Source organism: Aotus nancymaae, unplaced genomic scaffold, assembly GCF_030222135.1.
Source record: "Aotus nancymaae isolate 86718 unplaced genomic scaffold, 86718_ANA_hifiasm-v0.15.2.pri h1tg000007l, whole genome shotgun sequence".
NCBI classification, from domain to species: Eukaryota; Metazoa; Chordata; class Mammalia; order Primates; family Aotidae; genus Aotus; species Aotus nancymaae.
Genome location: NW_026988418.1, coordinates 42,211,798 through 42,232,759, shown reverse-complemented (window position 1 = coordinate 42,232,759; position 20,962 = coordinate 42,211,798). Strand labels below are relative to the sequence as shown.

Genomic DNA, 20,962 nt, shown 5'->3' with positions numbered 1-20,962 from the left:
AAAATACCCTGGCTGAATCAATTTCCTTCATAGAGTAATAATCCTGTAGTTATAAGATAAATTTAGAATGATATGAATGAGGACTATTTTGCCCACATCATATCTCTGCCCACCTTTCTCTTTGTAAAAATTCTATCCAAATTTAGAAGAGCATTTCTCATGTAATTTATTTCTCAAATAATGTCAAATACCACTACCCACTCACTTCACTTACTGTCTCTTACTAATAAAATAAAACTCAAATTTCTTAGTCCTAGTGTTAGCTTTTCTTCTCTTGAATCTGCTTTTTTGATATTTTTTACTCCTCTCTTTTACATACCCCATTCACTATCCAATTAGAACAATTAAGTATTGTAATTCACGGCAATATTTTTTTTTATTTCAATGACATTGTTTCTACCATTTATTCAACTGTAATATATTCCCTTTTATCTTCACTTACTAAAATTCATCCTGATACCATGATCACATATTTGAAAGGATGCCTGTCTTATCATTTACCAAAGTATATGATAAAAGTACATTTTCCAAAGTAAATACACTTTCTCTATATATACACACACATACATGTAATCATATATACATCATACACCATATATGTATACATATATACATACACTATGTATACATACATATAGATACACATGTATATGTATACATACATATACATACACTTTTTTCTTTTAATAAAAAGTGGCTAATAATTTTCTTTGTTTGTTTTTGTTTTTGAGATGGAGTCTTTCTCTGCCACCCAGGTTGGACTGCAGTGGCATGACTTGGCTCACTGCAACCACCTCCAGTCCCCACATTCAAGTGATTCTGTTGCCTCAGCCTCCTGAGTAGCTGGGATTACAGGAGTGTGCCACCAGGCCTGGCTAATTTTTGTATTTTTATTAGAGATGAGGGTTCCACCATGTTGGCCAGGCTGGTCTCAAACTCCTGACCTTGAGCGATCTGCCTGCCTCAGCCTCCCAAAGTGCTAGGATTATAAGCATGAGTCACCACATTCAGCCAATAATTGTTTTTTGATTCAACATCTCATGTGTGTTCATAAATTCTTATTCAGATTTCAATACAACATGTATTACACCATTTAGTAATAATTTATTTCTTTCTTTATCCCAACTAACTATACCTATCAGAATGCCTGGTATGTAGTTAGTACTTAATATAGTTTCATTGAAAGAATGAAAAAAATAAAACAACAGACTAGATGTTAACAAAACAAATTTTTGACAAAACACTTAAATTTTGGATACAATATAAAAAATAATTTTTCAAATATGTAACTAATTGTAATAAGTTAAGAAAAACTTCCCCCAAATTAAAGAAATTGAAATCAGAGTAGTAAGCTTACTTGGAAGATGTGGAAGACGATTACACACAAAGGGTTCAAAAAAAAAGCTACATCCAAATGAAAGACTGAAACTATGAGAAACTAAAAAACTGAAACTAAAAAACTCAGCCAAAAGAAATGAACTTTAAGTATTATCAGGATTTAACAGTAGTAAAAGCAAGTATTCTCTGAATGTCACAATCCCATAGTTAGAGCTCATCATTCAAAATCATAGGAACAAAATACAAAAAAAAAAAAAAAAAAAAAGAGTAAGCAGAAAAAAAGAGTAAAGTTATAGCCACAAAGACAATGTGGTATTGAATGATGGTTAAATGATATAAAATAAGCTTTATTTGCTTACCAAAAAATGTAGGAACACCAAAAAGAATAACATTTAAAAGTTAATCCGATATAATTTATAACAATAATCATATATAATCATTGGAATCAAAATCTCCATGACATATTGTATTGCAGGTTTAATTCAGATATCTTGGGAGATAACTAGTGAGGTAAATCACAAATAAAATAAATAAAACTACCCATACTGACACAGACAAAGGAAGAGATGAAAAATACAAAAAGAAGCTACATGAAGGACAGACTGAGGAGATCCAACATATGCCTAACTTCTGTTTCAGGATAAAAGAGGAAAAAATATGGAAGAGAAGCCACAGTCAAAATAAAAATAAGAATATTCTAGACATGACTAGAATGTGACTCCTCAGATTTAAGAAGCCTAACAAATTCAAATCCAGACAGCTAAAAAAGGAATTGTTCTTCATGATTCTGAAGAACACTGAAGAGATATTTTAAAGAATAAAGAAATAAAATGAGACATCTAAAAACAAAAATCAATTACAATGGCAGCATAATTTTTCAATACTAACAATGTAAACCAGAATGTAGCCTAATGACCTTTTTTTTGAAAGGCTGAGAAAAAAAAAAACTTAGAACTTAATATTTAATTAAATAATTGAAACTGCCTTTGCAAATATTAAAATTCTAATGGTAAGCTAAGCTAACTCATAGCCCATCTTGCCTTTCCCTTAATTATTTCTAGGTGCTGGGGCCAGAAATAATTGGGACAGTATAGTTATAATTGTTGATTATATTAATAGTTAACTATATGAATACTTAAAACTTATTTAAAGGAATAATTATATTAAAATGATACATTATAATATATTAATATAGTAAAATAGGGCCGGGAGCAGTGGCTCACACCTGTAATCCAAGCACTTTGGAGGCCAAGGTGGGCAGATCACCTGAGGTCGGGAGTTGAAGACCAGCCAGACTAGCATGGTGAAACCCCGTCTTAAAAAAAAAAAAAAATATATATATATATATATATATATATAGTAAAATATAATGTTGATTAATACAATATTAATATATTGTATAATAATTATTATGTTAATAATAATTATTCCAACTTCATTTTGGAAGACATTGAGGTTATCACTTGAATGATAATAGACCTTACCCAAGCTCACCTGCTTTTGTAGAGTTAATGGGAGGCCATCATGCCTGGGGAAGGAGAGGAGCCTGAGTCCTACTAAGGCAATTTCCCCAGTTACTCCTGCAAATACCACTATTGTAGATTGGCCTTTTGAAATATCTTTCTAGGGTTCTTCCATTCTGACACCCATGGCTCACCTGCAACACAACCCTGCTCCTGCGGCACCACCCAGAAGCAATTCAGCCTGCAAGAGGACAGCTCTGCCCAACCAATCAGCAGCAAGCACCTGTTACCTAGTCACCCTCACCTCTTCCCTGAAAACTGCCTTTGAAAAACCCCTAACCTATAAGCTTCAGAGGAGATGATTTGAGTAAACTCCATCTCCCACATGGTGTTGCAGGCCTCGTATCTATTAAACTCTCCTTATTACAATGCCATGGTCCGCAGGAAGAACCCCTCAGGCAGTTACATTACTATATTGAAATTAAAAAAAAAAAAAATCAATCATTTTCAGAGCTGAACAAACTAAATGTTTACCATAATAGATCCTCAATTAGGAAATATCTAAATGATATACCTCAGAAGAGAGAATATTGTCCCAGCTGGAAAATTTAAAATGCAAAAAGAAATGTCAGTAAGAGTTGATATGAAGTTTGGTAAATGTAAAATAAAATTTACTTTATGTACAGAAATAAGAACTCGTAGTTTGAGAAGCAAAAGCAAAACAAAACGAAAAAACATTAAAACTGAAATACTTGACAATAATAACACATAAGACAAAGAGGGTGATCAGAATTCAAAGACCACCTAGAGATATTTTAAATTTAGGTGTATAATGTTAAATATACCTGTCAAAATATGAAGAGACAGTGAATGAATGTTTTTAAAAATGAAGTGCATAAATTCTAAAATAGAATTCCATTTCGGGGGAACAGAATTAACAATGGTAGGAAAGGAGAAAAATATATGAAAAATATAATTAATTTTAACTACTGAAGGAAATTTTCTATGTAACTTAGATCTTTGTCTTTGAAACAAGAATACCATTAATACCATTAATCCTTATTTTTAGATTAGTTGAAAAAATGTTTCTTTTTGTTGTTGCTATTGTTGAGACAGGGTCTCACTCTGTTGCCCAGGCTCAAGTGCAGTGCAATCAAGGCTCACTGCAGCCTCCACCTACCAGAGCTCAAGCAATCCTGCCACCTCAGTCTACCAAGTAGCTGGAACTACAGGCCTGCACCACCATGCCCAGCTAATTTTTAATTTTTTGTAAAGATGGCATCTCACTATGTTGCCCTGGCTGACCTCAAACTCCTGAACCCAAGCGAACTTCTCACCTTGGCCTCCCAAAGTGTTGGGATTAGAAGTACGAGCCATTGCATCCAGTCAAAATAAATATTTTAAGCATGAATCAAAATTACTAAAGAAGAATTCTGTGTATACTGGCGGAGTGAGTCTATTTCCAAAGCATTTCTTGCAGCATTTTGGGAAATTTGGGGATACATAGATAAGACTTTCAGATCAAAGAAATAAATAGGCTAATTTTATTAGGTGTGAAATATATGCAAATCACTTCATTTAACTAATAAATAGGGACAACCTCCCTCCTCCCTGCATTCCTTCCCATACCCTCATACTCCCTTCACTCCTTTCTGTTCTACTCCAGCCACACATTTCCTATGAGACGTGAGAGTCATATATGTTGAGCAATAATAGGCATCAAGATACACAAATGACTAATTCTTTATTCTCAAAGAGCTTGCAATCTAAAGAGTGTCATATGCATGGGAAAATATTCTATCCAGGGATGATAATTACAATGGAATTATGTTCACACAGCAAAGCACATGTACTGGCAGTAATTGGAAACACATTCCTTCATGGAGATGATGTTGAGCTGAGTCATGATGTGGAAATTAGTGAAGCTGAATGGGATAAAAACAATAAGAATTTTCTAAGCAGAGGAAGCTATCTGAGCAGTGGCTCCAAGAGGGAGTCAAGAGAAGGCATTTTGCATCGTGGAAGTTACAAAGCATAGTTTGATGAGAATGAAAGAAAAAGGAAGATTTGAGGTTAGAAAACTGAGAAAGGGTAAACGCTTGAAGGACCTTATATGCTGCACAAATAAGTTTAGAATATATCTCATAGGTAATGAGAATCAATAAATAATTTAAAGAGGGATGTGCTATAATTTGATTTGCATTTCTGAAAGACTCTTTTGGTTGTACCATAAAGTATTAGGAGAGGACAATACTAGAAGCAAGAAGAATTGTTAGCCTGCTGATGCAATAATCAAGATGAGACATGATGAGAGAGTAAATCCAAATAGTAAAGACTGGTGAAGATTGAAAGGGAAGATAGAGTCTGTCTGCAGTTTCTAACTCAGAATGCATTTTTCTGGATATACACAGTTCTACACACTGACAGAGAAGAACCAAAAAGAAGAGGATGAACAGGTTTGTGGGAGGAAGATAAATATCTTTTGGGCAGTTTAAATTTAAGAAAGGTAGTGAAGTGTAGTAGAGTGAAAGATCTAAACATAAAACAGATGTAGCATCATTAGCCTCAACCAACCCATGCTATATGTTTTCCTTCTTCTGATCAATATCAACCACATATTGAGCGACTAAACAAAATAAATTTTTGCCTCAAAATGAGACACTTTACCCTGAATACTTTCCAAAGAAAGTGTATATAGCAAACTGATACTAGTATAGTGATCTAAACTTGAGAGGATTAAAGTGCAATATTCATACCACCCTCCCACAAAGGACAGCAAAGTGAAAATATATCAGTAAGCAAAATACTGAGAGAAGGTAGTAAGCTTCATTTACATATTTATTCTATTTCCAAATGCATTATTTACAGTATCTTTCTCATTTCTAACACTATATGGTTTTCCCAGACCCATATTGTGGGAATTGTGTTCTCTTTCTCGGTCCATGAGGGTGTGTAGCTTTAAGGGCAAGAATCTCCCAGCACCATGCCCTGCTCTCATCTCTCTCCATCCAGGAGATTCAGCGGTTTATGTTTGAATTTCACAAGCCCTGGAAGGAACTAAAAGTCAATCACTCTAGCAGAAGTTCTAAGGAACTCCTTTCATTGGCCCAGGGTCTTGGAGAAGGTGGGGGTTTCTCCCAGGATAAAAGTCCCTGTTCCCTCACCTGCTCAGGATTTCCAACTTTCTAGAATCCCTTCCCACACGGTGGAAGCTCCCACCGGGATTTCCCCTCTGGAATCCCCTTCCACACTCTTCGTGGAAGCCTTCCTCCTCTTCTCCTTTTCTTCTCTTTTCTCTACCTAAATAAAATCACCTTTCTGCAACACTTTTTTGGGTCCGATATTTACGAGCATACGGTCCATCTGCAGTGTCCCCACCACTTATTCCTTAAGAGGTTGGAGGCCAAGAACCCACAATATCCAAGAAAAAACCCAGTTACAATATGACATAATAACTCATGGTATAATACCAATTATTTGAGACTTGGAATTTAGGAAACTTTAATCAATGTTTTATGTGTGTTTCTGAGAAAATGTATACTATTAAAATCTTCAGTGCAGAGTTCTCTATGTATATCTGCTAGATTTTGTTTATTGGTTGTTTTCTTTAAATCCTAATCTCTATTATATTTGACTACTTGATCTACTAATTACAAAAATGTGTTTAATTGTGTGCACTTTAATGGTGTATTCATCAAATTATCTGTTTCTTTTTTCTACAATATATTTGAAGTCATTGTTCAGTGACCTTAATTTTCCTTAGGATTTTTTTTGACTTAAATTCTAGATATCTGATATTGATAAGCCAACATCTTTTTTTTTTTGTTTAGTATTGCACTGATATAACTTTTACAGAACATTTTAAAATTTTTCTCGGTATTTATATTTTACATGTCTCTTATGAAGAGCATATAATAGGACTTTAAAAATTCATTTATATTAACTTTGAAAAAATAAGCTTAGTCTATTTATAATTTATTATGTTTAATATATTGTATATATTTCTACATAATTAGTTTGAAATAATTAAAGTATTTATAATTATTTGTTTGTAATTAACTAAATTACCTTTAATTTAGTTAATTCTATTTGGTTTTGCATTTAACAGTTTACATCACAATTCTACTTATAACAGCAACTCACTTTTAGGGGGAAATAACTGAATAAGCTCAATGACCCTAAGGTCGGGGGTGCTGGCAACAGCCCAGGCAGAACAATATGAGGGCAGAGCTTTTCTTACAAGAAAAGGGAAGAGATAGAAAAGATGAACAGAAAACAACATAGATGATTTGGCAAAATGAGACAGAGGTGAGATACAGAAGGGGTAGTAGAGTTCCTATGGGGTAGTATCCTGCTTGAAATATAAATAGAATTTTGCCCTGGCCTGTGGAAAAACATTTTTTGTTTTTGTCTCCTCTTCATCCTAGTTTGTTAAATCTTATTAAGCAATTATACTCAGGAAAACTTGTTTCACATTCTTTTTACTTTGTTTTGTTCTGTTTTCTTTTGTTTTGTTTAAATCATAGGAGGGGCTGTCTTCTATACAGCAATATACCTAGCGGTGAAGTCAGACCACATTAACATCAACAAAAATCCATAGATGATATAATACTTTTGTTTTATTAGAAATGGAATTAGTATGATGAATGTATACATAAAAGATAAAGTTGAGTCATTGATCTATCTTGGTTGCCTATAATTTTTGTTTGCCTTTGCTGGCTGCTGAAGTTTGTTGTCTCTCCAAATTTTATAGATTGAAGTACTCATAAATGTTTAAAAATTAAGTATTTGGCCAGGCATGGTGCTTCACGCCTGTAATCCCAGCACTTTGGGAGGCCAAGGTGGGCAGATCACCTGAGGTCAGGAGTTTGAGACCAGCCTGACCAATGCGGAGAAACCCCGTCTCTAATAAAAATACAAAATCAGCCAGTCGTGGTGGTGTGTGCCTATAATCCCAGTCACTTGGGGGGCTGAGGCAGGAGAACCACTTGAACCCCAAAGATGGAGGTTGAGATGAGCCGAGATAGCACCATTGTACTCCAGCCTGGGCAACAAGAGTGAAACTCCATCTCAAAAAAAAAAACAAAAACAAATTCAGTATTCACAGATGATAAGCTCTGGGGAGGTAACTAGATGAGGTGATGAGGGTGAAGTCCTCGTGATAGTATTAATGCCCTTATAAAAAGAAGAAGAGACAAGAGAACTCTCCCTCTCTCTCTCTCCTTCCCTCTCTCTGTGTATGTTTCTGCCTCTGCCTCTGCCTCTCTCTCTCTCTCTCTCTCTTTTCCTGTGTTAAAACACCAAGGGGACATGTGAGGATTAACAAGAAGGCCATTTACAAACCAGAAAGGTAGCCCTCACTGACACCCAATCTTTCAGCACCTTGATCTTGGAATCCTCAAGCTCCAGAACTGTGAGAAATAAATATTTGTTATTTAAGTCACTCCATGGATGGCATTTTGTGATAGCAGCCCAAACTGACTAAAACAGCTTTTATATGCCCTAAATTTCATAGAATGACTTCAAAAATGTAATCCATTAAAACATATATATTTGTGAGCTATCAGTGTGTCTTACCTGCTGCAATCTTTAATACTGCATAATTTAAGAGTAAATAAAAATTTAAGTATGTAACAATTCATAGTGAGAAAAAGTTGGGATTTGCTTCTAAAAGAGGATAATTCAGCAAAGTAATTGAACACAAAAATTTATACACTAAATAGTCAAAAGACACTACAACATTTCATACAAGGTTGAGAAGTAAGGCTATTTAAAGGGAAGGTAGGACATCCCTAATATGTAGCTGCTACAGACTACCATTAATAGTCTTACTGAATTCTATTGTGAACAGGTATTCTGTTTAATGCTAAACTGAAATTTTTATTGTGTCTAAACTTTCGTCTGAGGCTGTATTAGTCAAGGTTCTCCAAGGAAACCGAGCCTTTATAATCTCTCTCTCTTTCTCTCTCTCTCTCTCTCTCTCTCTGTGTGTGTGTGTGTGTGTGTGTGTGTGTGTGTGTGAAAAGAGTTATTTTAAGGAATTGCCTCACAAGACTATGGAGGTTGGCAAGTCCAAAAATCTACAGAGTAGTCTGACAGACTGAAATTCCAGGAAAAAAAAGCCAATGTTACCATTCAAGATCAAAGGCTGCCAGTAACAGTATTTACTCTTGCTTGGTGGAGATCAGTTTTTTGTTCTATTTAGGTCTTCAACTGATTGAATGAGGTCTGCCCACATTATGGAGGTCAAATCTGTTTCACTCAACATTCATAGATTGAAATGTCAATCTCATCAAAAAACATCCTTACAAAAACATCCAGAATAATGTTTGACCTCATATCTGGGAACCATGATGGAGCCATGTTGACATATAATGACCAACCATTACAGAAGTTTTTAGTGTCTTTTACATAATGGCTCTTTCTAAATAACAGTAAAATTGGAACATGAATTTACTATATAATCATTTCTTTATAAGTGGTAAGAAAACAATTAGCATGTAGTAGACATGGTTAACCATACTTTATGCTAATCTCTATATTCTATTTGGCTTACCTAATTAACTCTACATAGTGCTCCAGACATGCCTTTGCTTCAGGAAGCCTTTGGGGAGTCTTGAATTCCTAGGAGAGGCAGATGAACAACAAATAATTGAATGCCAAAGAAATCAAAGTGTTGGTTCTCTCCCAATAAAAGAGATTTGTGAAATTAAGACTAGTGGTTCTTTAACAGTTATCCATTCATTTGCATATATTTACCTTTATATGCTGTATTCTTCCTAGGAGTACTAAATCATTGGAAAAAAATCATATCCAGCAATCCTACTACTGGGTATCTCTCCAAAGGAAAGTAAGTCATCCTATGAAAAAGACATATGCATATGCATGATTATAGCAGCACAATTCACAATTGCAAAGATATGGAACCAACCTAAGTGCCCATTAGCCAATGAGTAGATAAAGAAAATGTGGCATAGACACATCATGGAATACCACTCATCCACAAAAAGAAACACAATAATGTCTTTTGCAGCAACTTGGATGGAGTTGGAGCCATTATTCTAAGTAAAGTAACTCAAGAATGGAATACTAAATATAATATATTCTCACAAGTGGGAGTTAAGTTATGGGGATGCAAAGGAATAAAAATGATACAATGGACATTGTGGACTCAGGAAGGAAGGTTAGAAAGGAGGTGAGGGATAAAAGTATGTATATATTGGATATAGTGTACACTGCTTGGGTGACAGGTACACTAAAATCTCAAAAATCACCTTTAAAGAACTTATCCATGTAACCAAAATCCACCTGTACCCCCAAAAACTATTGAAAGAAAAATAAACATTAAAGAATTATAGCCATAAGATGGAAATGTATTGATCTATCATAGACAAAACAAATGAAGGGCTTTACTGGCCAGGTTATTAGAAAGCAATTGATTATGGATAGATCAAACAAGGACTCCTTGCTAAGCCAGTTTTTTAAGATTCTTTGTTTTGTTTTGCTTTGAATTATTTTCAAACTATTTTTTAAAACTTTTTATTACAAAAAATTTCAAACACATATAAATGTATAGCATAGTGTAATGAATCACCGCATACCCATCATCTGACTTTAGCAATTATGGACTTACAAGCAATCCGGTTTCATTTTCATTTAAGCCCCTCCTTCTTCCACTCACTAACCCAGACTTCATTACCATCCATAAATATGCCTGTATGCATCTCTAGAAGACACAAACACACCAATAAAATGATCACATTATAATTATCACAGTTGAAATTAATTGTATAATACAATCAAAACACCAGAGTTCAAATGTCTCTTTTTCATACTGTTTGTTTGTTTGTTTGTTTGTTTGCTTGCTTGCTTGTTTGAATAAGTATTCAAACCAGCTTCAGTCTGCATTTGATTGATTGGCCTCTTAGGTCTCTTTTAATCTATATATTTTCATTCTCTCATTTTTTTTATTTTGCAATTTATTTGTTGACAAAACTGGATCATTTCTCCCCTAGAGTTCTCATGTTCTGGACTTTGATGATTGAATCTTTATGATTTTGTTTAATATTTTTCTGTCTTTTATATTTCTACTAGTTGAATCTTGGAATGTCTTCTATTTCACAGTCAACTTTAGGCAAGAATGTTTCATTGAAGGTGTTGTGTATTTCCATCAGGAGGCAAATAAGGTCTGCTCTCCCTGTCTTTTCTTGTGTTTTTCACTACTGATCGTCATTGCCTGAATCTGTTATTTTGTAAACTTAATTTCCCACTACAAATAAAACAATTTTTATCACCAAGCCCTTGTATCCACACTAGAGAAACAAATGGTATTAAGATATAGTGACTCATCCATTTATTAAACCAAAGTACATTGAAATCTTACTAAATGTAGGCCACTGTGCTAAGCACTAAATATACAAAAATGGATAAGACACAATCCCAGTTTTTAATTAGTTAACAGGCTGGCAAATGAACCAGATACATAAAAAATGTATTAAAATATGATAATCACTGTCTAGTTGTATTAAAAAAAGATAGAGTGAGCTGATGGACAAATAATCCACCATTGAGTAATTTTGGAAATAATTGCTCTGAATGTCTATGACTTGGTGTGTGCTGTTTATTTAAATAGTTTTGAAAAATTTAAAGCATTTTGGCCACTTTAAAAAGAATAGAAAATAAAAAATAATGTAATTGCCTATATGTAAATCCAATAGAACAACTGTTATCATTTTGTTGTCTGTTTATATTTCTATTTTTATATCGTTGTAATTTCTCTTTTTTTTAAATATGATTAGATAGACTTTGTTTAAGGGGGGCCATGGCGATAGATATGGAGATCACTGCAACAGGATTTTGCAGGTGAGAAGAGAGTCTAGACTCCATTCCGACTTAAAATCTTAATATAGGTAGTTTTATATCCCACTTTCCTCCAAATATCTTCATATACTAAAATATTATCTATTTTGACAGTATCTTTAGGACCATCATTTTAAATGGCTAATTGATATTCATTTTTATGGATTAATTCTGTTTTAATCAATTATTTTTCTATTATTGGATAAAGATGTCAATTCTAATTGCTCACTTTCTAAAATCAAATTTAAGTAAATATTCTCATGTATATAACTCTTTTCTCGTTTTCTATTATTTCCTATTGGGAGACAATCAGAAGAAAAATACTTAAAGCAAATATTTTAAATTTCATTATGTCTTTCCATGCCAATGGTTCTCAAATCTTTCTGTGTTAAATCCAAAAGAACAATCAAATAAAAATCCTGAAACAGCTTCTCCCACCCTTCCCTTGAGGAAACACTAATATTTTATGATATTATATGATATCTTATGATATTTCTTAGCTATGAACTAATATATCATTACTAATATCATAAAATATTAGTAATATGAACTAAGAAAATAGCTTTTGAATTGTACTTTATGATGTTTGTATCATAAAAATAAACATTTTTATATTTCAAATATAAAATTCTAATCTAACACTTAACAGGTTTTTTTCAAGTTATTCCCAACCATGTCCACACATAATTAAAATATTTACTCCATAAAATATGGCCCAGAGTTTTAAGAACATGGCCTTCAGAGTTATGCAAACTAAATTTAAATCCCAAGCATCTCCTTGATAAGAGTTTGACTTTGGGGAAATCACTTAACACTAGTAACCTCAGTTTCTCTGTTTGTAAAATGTAAGTGAGAATACCTCATCCCCTGGCTTGTAAAGACCAAACTAAACATCTTACTGAAGTTGCTCAATACAGTGTCTTCCATTAAACAAATGGCAGCTTTTGTTTTACTGGAAGCAGGATTATTTGTTTCCTGAAGAGTAAATAATAGGCCAAAAAAAAAGTTTGCAAGCAAACACTTTTATACAGGGATAAAAGTGCCTTCTATTAAAGTTTCTCATTCTAGTTCATAATTCTACCCACCTGCAATATCCTTAACATGTATCTTTTTTCAGGGTTTTTCATCATTAAGAGGAAAGAAAATATACTAACAACTACTGTATATCAAATTTGAGCCATTTGCTTAATATATTTTACCTAATTTAATCTCCAAAAAAGTTTAGAGAAGAAACAAGGTTTTATATCTTCTGTTTGCAAATAAGAAAATTGGGATTCAAAGAGTTTATTCAATTTTTTTGTTTCCACAGTGAGCACATTGAACCCAGTCTATATGACCCATGCCTTTCCCAATAGTACTACCAGTTACCAAAGGTGTAATAAAATGTGAAATTGTTGACAGGCCTTAAAGAAAGCTGAATGAGGCTCCATTAGGGAAAAAGTATTTAAAAGTCAACTCTGATTTTTGGCTGCTATGGATGCTATCCCACTAATCTTTGGTCTGGCAAGCATTCATGCCTTCTTCCAAGTCTAACATAAACACTACTTTCTTAGTTGTCCTCCAAGACCCAAACTCTCAGTCCTCACCCACACCAGGCCCTGGTTAATCTCCTCATTAGAGACTCTTTTTCTTAATTAACACTATTCACAATTAAACTTTCAAAAATTCTTTTAATGTTTTTTGTTTAATGTTTACATCAATCACCAGGTTATAAAATTTAGGATAGAATACAAAGTAGCTGTCTCGCTTACTACTGGGTCTCTGGTCTCTGACATTTGCTAGGTGCTATATAAATTATTGTTGAATATATAAATAGATACACGTATGTGTGTGTGTGTGTGTGTGTGTGTATACATATATGTATACGCATGGCCTATATATTATATATGGCTACATATATAATATTAACTATTTTTAAGTAATGGGGAATTAGACCAAAAATATTTGCGCACCACTGCCCCAGGTATTAGCTTAGATCCTATGAAATCAATCCAAAAATACAAAAACGAAGGAGTATCATACCCTACTCAATCAAAACAAAAAATTGAGCTAGAGGTGTTTTAGGAGTACTGAGTGTTATTTTTGTTGATGGTAGTGGTGGTATTTATGGCATTAGTGGATTATGCCTTAATTAACTTGAATTTTCTTTCTTCTCTTAGTTTGCATTTAGAGCAGCTAAAAAACAATGACATATTCAAATTCAGTGTTGCCTTTTTTGTGGCAATCTGCAAAAGAAAGAACACACTGGATACTGCCCTATAAATGGCTGACAAGAAAAAAATAAAAAATTAAAACACTATTATCTCTTTTATAAAGAAATCACTTACTGTCCTCCAAACATATTTAATAACTTATCAGCTGCAAAGAGTATAGACAAGATACACTGCATAATCCTTTTTCAAATGTTTAAATACCCACATTTAATTTTTTGAGTGTATGTCAGTGTCTCTAATAATATGACTGCTATTTTAGTCACAATAATGACGGTGATCTTTGACTCTATAGGTGATATATACTTCCAAATCCACAGTATTGGAAAAAAAATTCTTAACCAGTGAAAGCATGGCACTGTGATTTGAGTAACAGGCTAACATCAAAGAAATCAGGTGATGATATCCTATGGTATGCCCCCAGGTAGGGTTTTCAACTGGGCATTCAGTTTTTTTATTGTTGTTATTGTTGTTTTTATTCAATTAGGAGTGTTGGCTTTTTAGGGTTTGATATCTACATAGATGTTTAATGGGGCTCTAGTTCAAAAGTTGAAAAGTGGTGGATTTGAGTCAATCTAGCCTACCAATGTGTTTAATCTATATAATATTTTAAACTTTAAAAAAAATATATTGCTGTCAAATTTTGTTAAATGGAGGATTCCTTGTAAATGTATAGATTTAAGACTTCTTGTGAGAACTCAGAAGACACGGCAATACTGAGCCCCAGTCATATGTGAACACTGACTACAACTGAGGACCTGAGCAGCCCCCTTTTAGACGTGGGAGTTGCCATTTTCTCCACTAATCTCTACTTTCCTCCTAACACCAAATACAAGTGTTAGGTAGCAATCATCAAATCATGTTTATCTTTTGCTGTATTGTTTTTCTAACAAAAAATAAAATAAAAGCCCTGGCTGCTAAGCCATTGCTGTTTGTTGCACTTCACTTTTCTAGTCTTGCTTTAATTAAGGGACTAAAGAATGTAGAAGAGTCAAACCCTATTAGGAGCTTATGATAAAGACTGGCAGCAAAACACTAAGTTTTCCTCTTAGTGAAAAGAGGAAGTCCCATTTCCTCCCAGTGGGATATCATATTTTGTGAGTACCCTGAATATCTTGAGACACAGAGTTCCTGTCCTTGTTTTTCTGGTGTTTGCTAATACTTAGTTATCCTTAATGCAGTGTCTTTGAGGAGTCTTTTCTAAAATGTTAATACTCAGTGCCTTTTCCACCCAAATCCTTCCATACTGGACTGCAGAATGGGGACCTGAGACATGATTTAGAAAACTCATTTGCACTAAATATGAATAACCTTAACTCGATCAGATCACTAAACATTCATGCTCCCAGTTTGATAAACCCAATAATAGTAAATCAAGTACAAAGCCTACAGAAAAATGCTGCCATCTAACATGAAGCAGTGACTCTAAAGCTGACAATTTCAGAGACTTTAGTGAGTTATAGGGATTTTCCAGTGACTCAGAATATATCATGGAGGTACATATCTCTTTTATCTAAAAGTAGGGCTTTTTGTGTCTTTAAAGTGACATGAAAAATAAGGGCAAACTTCTTTTTTCCTTGAAAACATCCATATCACTGAGAAGTTTTGTTTAAAGAGCCAAAATTAGCTAGAGAAACAGTCCATTATTTTCATTTGTATACACACTGTTTTATATGATGATTAAATACTGAACTGAAAGAGACACCTTAGATGTCTTCTGGCCCAAGCTTCTCTTTTTATAGATGAAGTAACTGAAGTTCATAGAGGTTAAGTGCTTTACTGACAATCAGTTATTCTTGCAGAAACCAAGGTCATGACTTCTAGCCCTGTGTTCCTTACATTATGCTGCATACTTTCTTAATGAAGGTGAAGAAAAATGGATATAGTTTAATCATCTCTCCATTGACAGACTGGCACTATGGAAAAGGAGGCCACATTCCTCAATATTAGGCAGAGAGTTTGGTTAATGTTATCTTTAAATATTGCCCTCAAAGAGAATGAGGAGTGCGTGGAAATTGTAATAGTAGATCTCCTCTTACTATACCACTTCTTCATTTTTTTGAATGGAGTTTCAGATTAGTTTATTTAAATTAGGATTTACCTCAGTTGAATAAGGACAATATTAAAGATTACCTTGGGGGGAAAAGGGATTCTTTGCCAATTGCAAAGTGTCTTTTTCCTGGAGAATTCTGTTTCTCATAGTTAATAGGAGGAAGGGGATTGTTTTCTAGTTCTAGTAATAGAACAGATGTGACTTTCAAGGTTGGGACTTTCCTTAACTTTTCAAATAAAAGCTGAAAATTCATAGGAATCTCATTAAGTGTAAATATGCTTGTCTTAAATAAACTTTCAGCTGTTACCTTGAAGTTTAAGTAGACCTCTGAATTCAGCTAGTTAATGAGGGCTTAATTGGGGTAACTTAGATTTTAATTTTAATTTTAAGATTATAAGATTGTAAAGAAGTATCAGCTTCATACTTAATTAGATCCTTCAAAATGCCCCTTCGGACTGATGTCTGTTATTTGATCCATTTGCTTTGAAAATCTATTGTACTTGGAGATGGACACTTGGTTTTGTTATTTTGCATTGTTTTTCCTCTATACTTTTTAATTACCTTGTTTGTTTTATGCTACTAACATGGTGCTATATCATTCCTATTAGTGTTCGCTAGTTGAAGCACACATGTGTCACAAATCCTGTCAGTAAATAATTAAAGCATTTAAATAAACTTGGGTATATGCTACAGTTCTCTGGTTGAACAAATTTGTAGAGCAAGATCTTATTCTGATCTATAATTATAGCTGCCAGTGACTGGCAAGATCCTTACTGAGTCAGATTAATTTACACGTTAAGCAGCCATCTGTAGAAATTTTCATAGTACCTCATTTGCAGTGCTATATATCATATGGGAATTCTGAAACTACCTTGCCACTAGGGAGCTTTTAACACCATGGTTGTAGGCTTATAGCTATGAACAAATTGTTCCAGACATTTACATTTTTTTATCCTTATTACAAGGTTGCCTAATGATCCAAGAAAAAGTATACAATAGTTTGGACCCCTAATGACAGAACAATTGATAAATTGAGAGTATTCATTTCGTTTTCTTTAAAAATATGCCCTTGGCCTTATGTTGAATACCTTAACAAGCTTCATGGAGTAGAACAGGGTTACTATCACTTCCTTTGAAAATAAATATCCTTAGTAGTTGAGCCATAGTTGCAAACTATGTTGCAAATTTATCAGTATGCTTTTTTAAAGTGAAACCAAATGATTCTCCATTGTTGCTCTATTAAGCTGATCTAAGAAAGGTGAAATTATTTCAATGTCTGTAACAGGGACATTACAGAGGGAATGAACAATGTTTTAGACTCCAGAATGTTAACTTATATAATACTGTTTAAATTAAAAGCAACATTCATGCAAAAATAATTTGAAAATTATAAGTTAACATTGCACTATTTTGTGCAATTGTTGCAACAGTTCATTTTTGGGACATTAAAGAACCAAGGAAAACTAGCTCAAATTATTCAGAGCCACTCAAAAAGCATTGATTTAAAGTGTTCTTAAAAATGCAAAAACTTCAGGCTCTGTAATGAACACTGGTTACCTGTGAAGTTCATGACTGAAGAATATATTTCAGATTTGTGACTTACTGATTTCTGTTTTACCTAGAGACATTTCACTATATTTAGAAAGAAACAAAATATAAAAAGAAGGAAAGAACACATTAGAAAGTCCACCAATAACACAATCAAGAACTTATAGTTTTACTTTTAAGTTAAGAGAGATAATAAGATAGAGAATCCTAAAATTTTAACTAAAAAGGAATTTCTTATTTACACTGAACACTGTAATGCCCCTTCCTACATGTCATCTCTAAGTGCTGCCAAAAGAAGTCAAGAATCTGACACTGAACAGGGACCAATAAGAAACTTTTCAAAGAAAAACACTTGGACAAAAGTGAGCACTTTCACAGCATGTATACACTACATAATTTTACCAGGATAGGACACGAGTAATAACACTTACCTGGGCTTATCCATGAATTCTTCTTACAATGTACATCTGAATGATACAATTGCAGGCAGAAGCCAACACATTTGCTGGTACAGATGAGCTGTATTCCTCACAGAGCAAGGGCACATCAATTCTGGAACAGTCAGCCCCATCACCATGCTGCTTTTCTATTTGAACGTTCCATGCCCTGCAGGGCAAGGCATGTGAAACTGGTTTATTATTATTATTACTATTAGAGATGGAGAATGAATCCCAAGCAAATTTGCCTATTTTTAATTAAACCCTATGAAAAATGATGTATGAGTTTCTTTTTTTGTGTCATTCCTTAAAGGTCTTAAGTCCTTTTGGTCTATGCAGTCCTTTTGGTCAAGCTTATAAATTATTGATATGCAAGAGACACAAAATGGAAACAAGGCTTCTGCTTCTGTCAACTCTGGATATCACCCAAGTGTGTTTGAAATATGTCTTCCTCATCACTTCATTTCAAGACAATGAATTGGCATGGAAATTGAACTCTTAAGTGTACCTTGACTACTTGAAGAGTATAACAGGTTTGATCAAATCGAACTCTTTAGGAAATTATTAATTTAAAAACAACAAATGTAAAATGAGGAGGTATCAAATTAAAGGATGATTCTCACATTGATTTACATGAATTGTGCTATTTCTCACTGATATTCCCTATCTCTTATGAAAATGGTTACACTGTAGAGCACTGTCAAATAGGTGATGTTGCTCTTCTTTTTATTTAACTATTTTTAATAAAAATAGCAATTGCATAGGTTTGTGTGGTACAATGTGATATTTCAATACATGTTTACATTGTGGAATGATTGAATCAAACTTACAAATTCACCTCATATAATTTTTAAATGGTAAAAACATTTAAAATCTACTGTTTTGGCAATTTTGAAATATACAATGCCTATTAATTATTACAGTCATCATTTTGTACAATTCTTATTTAAATAAAATAATCTTAATGCTGAAATTAACCAATCTTAATGCTGAAGAAGTGCATTTATACATTCCACCTTCATAATCTGCTAATCAAATGAAGGCACATAAATCGTCAATGTGGCCTGTAGAATCCAAATAATACTCTGGAATAGAGAAGATTAAACCCAGCAGGGCATTTGGCTGTCTTCTCAAATTAGAAAATGAAAATAGTTCATTATCTTCATAGACAGAAAGAAAATCTCCCCTCAGGGACAAGGATTTTTGGCAATCTTCTCATTAGATTTATCCTAGCACTGGTGAGGGTCTAGGTAAAGTATAGAATGTTCACAGAAAATACTGTATTGTATTTGTTATTTTCTTTGTAATATTGTATTTTATGTCTAAAATGTAATTGCCTTGGCCAGAGTAATAAAATATTAGAGAGCTTCTGGCCATGTTGATATACTCATCTAGCCTTTTTTTTTCTGAGACAGTCTTGCTCTGTTGCCCAGACTGGAGTGCAGTGGTGTGATCTCGGCTCACTGCAACCTCTGCCTCCTGGGTTCAAATGATTCTCCTGTCTCAGCCTCCCTAGTAGCTAGGATTACAGGCATATACCACCATACCCAGCTAATTTTTGTATTTTTAGTAGAGACAGTGTTTCACCATGTTGGCTAGGCTGGTCTAGAACTCCTGATCTCAGGTGATCCACCCGCCTCAACCTCCCAAAGTGCTTAGATTACAGACATGAGCCACCCTGCCTGGTCTTTATCTAACTTTTAACATAGACCTAGGAATAGAGTGTATAACCACTCCATGAGTTTCTTGCCTTAAAAAAAATAAAAACAAACAAAAATATCTAGGGGAATAAAAATTGAAGTTCTTTGTATTAAGAAAGCAAGGAAGGAAGGAAGAAAGGAGAAGGAAGGGAGGAAGGGAGGGAAAGGAAAGAAGGAAGGGAAAGGAAGAAAGAGAAAAAGAAAAAGAGAGAGAAAGAAAAAGAGAAAGGAAAGAAAGAAAGAACTAAATAATTATGTTCTCTTCCTGAAAAGATATTTGAGTTCAACAACTTAGAAAACACAACATTATAGTTCCAGAGTATTACTCAAGAAAACAGCATAAAATTATTTTACCTTTTTACTACATCTATTAAACATAATGGAGAAACAGATATCCTGGATTTGCTACTTACTAAGATTTAGTTCCCAGGAACAAAATATATTAGAAACTATGCCAACATTTTGTATCAGGCAACAGGTAGAGTTAGACTCTAGTCCTGTTCAATATTTCTTATTTTCAACAATTAATCCCAGCTTTATTTTATCAGATTGATGTAATCACTGTATGAAAATTTAATAGATATTACACTTGGTCAAAAGTTAAAAATGATTTCACAATTGCATGCCCAAGAATTCATGTTATTCTAGACAGAATCACGGGTAAACAAGAAGATAGTGGTAAGTGATCTACCCAGTGCAAGAAGAGTAATGGATGTATGAAGATGTTTATATTTTCAAAACAGTGAAAAGTCATCAATGTCTTCTGCAAACCATTAGTAAATTATCAAAAAGAAAAAAAGATTTATTTCAAAATTTTTTAAATAGGGTTTAAAAATAATTACAGAGGGCATAAAATGCCTTTGCAACAGAAAAAATAACAAACATTACCAATAATAGATCAAATTTACAATATGTGACTTCTAGTGAAACACATTGACCAGAGTCCAACACCAGCTCTGTAGCATTATTAAAGAAGGATGAATTATATCACAAAAGCGGCTGACTTAGATTCTTCAAGTTTCAATACATAAAGATAATCTTTTTTAAAGCAGGGCACTACTTAAGATGAAAAGAGAGTAAAGAGTTATAACAGTTAGCTTATAGCATGTGATCCTTAACTGAATTTTGGCTCAACACAAGAATGAAATAGCTATAAAAAACATTCCCAGGACAACTGAGGCAATTTTATAATGAACTGTATATTAGATAAATCTGTTTGATCAATTTTTGGTTTTCAAGAGTTATAATTATGGAATTATTGCAATTATGTAGAAAATGTCCCATGCTTTTTTTTGGTTGTAAATTTTCAAAGCTTCATGCAAAAGTAGAGTCATCGTTTATGCAACTTTTTAAA

At 33.6% G+C, this 20,962-nt stretch overlaps 1 long non-coding RNA gene across 1 annotated transcript; it reads right to left on the bottom strand.

The window, feature by feature from the left end:
* Positions 1-9,360: 9,360 nt before the first annotated feature.
* LOC105710288 (uncharacterized) lies at positions 9,361-17,950 on the bottom strand. Its single transcript, XR_001105729.1, has 4 exons — positions 17,903-17,950; positions 10,435-10,527; positions 9,561-9,661; positions 9,361-9,425 (listed from the first exon to the last, which is right to left on the bottom strand). It is a non-coding gene; the product is annotated as an uncharacterized LOC105710288 (long non-coding RNA).
* Between the last annotated feature and the right edge of the window lie 3,012 nt (positions 17,951-20,962).